The sequence below is a fragment of the Agelaius tricolor genome, unplaced genomic scaffold (genome assembly GCF_023055355.1).
Source record: "Agelaius tricolor isolate 1412-34295 unplaced genomic scaffold, bAgeTri1.0.p SCAF_4, whole genome shotgun sequence".
Lineage (NCBI taxonomy): Eukaryota > Metazoa > Chordata > Aves > Passeriformes > Icteridae > Agelaius > Agelaius tricolor.
Genome location: NW_027269264.1, coordinates 53,733,617 through 53,736,836, shown reverse-complemented (window position 1 = coordinate 53,736,836; position 3,220 = coordinate 53,733,617). Strand labels below are relative to the sequence as shown.

The 3,220-nt window shown below is 50.0% G+C and overlaps 1 pseudogene; it reads right to left on the bottom strand.

Moving 5' to 3' along the window:
* Window positions 1–230: 230 nt before the first annotated feature.
* LOC139589455 (cytochrome b-like) lies at window positions 231–2,728 on the bottom strand (annotated as a pseudogene).
* Between the last annotated feature and the right edge of the window lie 492 nt (window positions 2,729–3,220).

Here is a 3,220-nt window from a genome sequence, read left to right as displayed (position 1 = left end):
GGCTCCCTTGGGTGTACTTGGCTCCATCGGAGCTCCAATAAATGTGAACTTGCCATCAACGAGAGAGTCCCCTCTTTATCCCACGGGCTGAAGTTCTGCAAGGCCACGTCCTCTGAAGGCAGCGCTGCCACTGCAGTGTGGGATGCTAGCCTTAGGCGCTGTGCCCAACTCAAGTATTGGGAGAGTGCCCCAACTGGCTGAAGGCGGGCTGGCCAGCTAGCCTGGACGTTTTACATTGGCCGGACGACTTCAATGGCAGACACAGGAGCCGACGTCACCATCATCCCTACAGCAAAGTTGCCCCACAGCTGGGAGTTGGTGCCCCCCTGTAGCACAGTCTCCGGCATTGGTGGAGCTGTCAACACTCTCCGCAGCAGACACCGGGTGAGTATAAAGGGGCCTGAGGGACAGATAGCAACTGTGAGCTTGTTTGTCACCGCCTGTGACATCACTTTGTTGGGCAGGGATGTCCTGTCCCAATGGGGGGTCTGATTTGACATCCCAAATGCCACCTGGGATTTTTAGGTTGGGCCCCTGTGGAGCACACCACCCCACCTCTCACCTGTAAGTCCAACAATCCGGTGTGGGTGGAAGAGTGGCCCCTCCCTGAAGACAAACAGAATGCGCTCAATGAGCTAGTAGAGGAGCAGTTGTGCCTGGGGCACATAGTTCTATCTGATACCCCCTTGAATACCCCAATTTTTGTTATTAAAAAACCTGGTAAAGATAAGTGGAGCTTGCTCCAAGATCTACACAGAGTCAACAAAGTAATTGAAGATATGGGCCCCCTACAACCCAGTCTCCCCTCACCCTCTATGCTCCCGAGAGATTGGCAGCTCGCGCTCCTCAACATCAAGGACTGCTTTTTTAACATCCTGTTGCACCCTGGAGACACTCCCAGGTTCGCATTTTCTGTACCATCCATCAACAGAAAGGAGCCATACAAGCCACTGGGTCACTTTGCCACAGGGAATAAAAAACAGCCACGTGCTCTGCCAAACATTCATGGCACAGGTACTTGTTGTGGTGTGTTTTATGCTTGTTCAGTTTTCCCCCCATTATTCTCTCAGAAGGTCCTGCCCTGTTACCAGTTTGTGTCAATCCCCAAACCCCTCCCCAGTTGTCTTGGTTATCTTTCTTGTTACCCACCCCTGGCAGCCTGCCTGTCACTCGACACCCCTGCCTCTTTTTCTAGAATGTTCGGGCCAGGATGTCGGGTGATTGGGTTAGGGGCCAGGGTCCCTCCCACAACTGTGTTTGATGGGTTCTCCGATTATGCCAATCCTTAATGTATCCCTCTCTGATTTGCTATCTTTCACCCCTCCCACCCTCTGTAAAACCGAGGCTTTCCCTGCCTCGGGGCCCTCAGCTCCTTCTACCTGAACCTGCACGTTTCCCTACCAATAAAACCACCCTCCCTGAAGAAACTGAGAGTCGCCTCTTCATTTCATCCTGTGACTTCGGAGCTCTCTACTGCGGCCACACGTCCGCAAGGCTTGTCATCGCCTTAGGCACAAGGCCCTGACTTTGGGTTGGGGAAGTGCCTTACTGGCTGGAGGTTGGCTGGACACTTATCTAGCCTGGGCGTTTTACTTTCCACCGGCCACCGCTCCAGGTACTATCTTCTATCTGAAAGCTCTTTCCCGAAGCTGTGATTTTACACATAGTTGGCCAATGATGATGAATGGGTGTTCTACTGGCTGGCTGCCTACTCAGGTTAGAATGAGGACGTTAGTTCAGAACACGATTTGTGGCAGAGGGCAGAAGGTTATTGATCGCAGTTTTGATGTATGTAGTAATGGAGTGAGGAATAGGACTAGGATTGAGGCAGCTAGAACTAATACGCCTCCTAGTTTGTTTGGAATGGATTGGAGAATGGCGTAGGCAAATAGGAAATATCATTCGGGTTTGATGTGAGGGGGAGTGACTAGTGCGTTAGCTGGTGTAAAGTTTTCTGGGTCACCTTAAGAGGTTGAGGGAGAACAGGGCTAGTGAGACGAGTACAGAAAGTATTAGTACGAATCTTAGAATATCTTTATTGGTGTAGTATGAGTGGAAGGGGATTTTGTCACAGTCTGAGGGACTGCCTAGTGGGTTATTTGAACCTGTTTCATGGAAGAAGGTGAGATGGACAAGTGTGAGGCCTACAATGACAAATAGGAGGAGGAAGTGAAGGGCGAATGTTGCTGTTCGTTTTGGGTTTGTCCTGTTCTCCCCCCATTGTCATGTTAAAGGGTCCTGCCCTGATTCAGTTAAATGTCAATCTCCAAACCCCTCCCCAGTTTCCTTGGTTGCTGTATGTATCCTTTTAGTTCTCACCCCCGGTTGCCTGCCTGTCACTCGGCACCCCTGCCTCTTTTTCCAGAAACTTCTGGCCAGGGTGTCGGGTGATTGGCTCAGGGACCAGGGCCCCTCCCTTAGTTATGTATGATTGGTTTTGTCATTATGTCAATCTTCAATGTATCCTTCCCTTCTCGCTCCTGATTTGTTACCACCCTCCCCTCCCACTTTCCTTATAACCTGAAGTTTTCCCCTTCTTCGGGGCTCTCAGCCTCGGGATTCGTTGGGGGTGTTTGGTCCCTCTGGGGCCTAATAAACCCGATTGTGCCAAGAGACTGAGAGACGCCTCTTCTTTCTCCTGTGGGTTGGAGTTTCAGCGGCCAACGTCCACAAGGCAGCTCATTGCCTTAGGCGCGGTACCTGACCACGAGTTGGGGAAGCGCCCCATCGGCTGGAGACGGGCTGGTCACCTAGCCTGGGCGTGCTCTACCGGCCACACCGCTCCATTTATTCTTTGAACAGTACACTTATAAAGATTTTTGTGGCCTTGTCTTTTATGAGTTCTACAGTTATTTTAATTGCAACAGTTATTGTTTCAATGTTAATTAAGCAAAATGGTTCGATCCTTGTACACGTTTTAGCCCCTGATAATGGTTTCCCCCAAGCTGTTTACACCCAAGTTATATGAGTAGCTTAGAGAGAGTTGGAGTTTGCTGGTTGTGCTGTGAAGGAGTCAGTGCTATGAGGAGCTGCCTATGAGAAATCATCGAGAAGGCATGGAACTTTTGCAATATGATGCCAACATGTACCTAGGTATACATGTGTTGTGTGCATTACTACATACATGTGTGTTAAATTACCCCCTCTCAGGTATGACTAAGTTTGTGTACATCTCTGTGTTTGTGAGTGTGCACAGGCTCTACAAGTGTAAATATAGCCC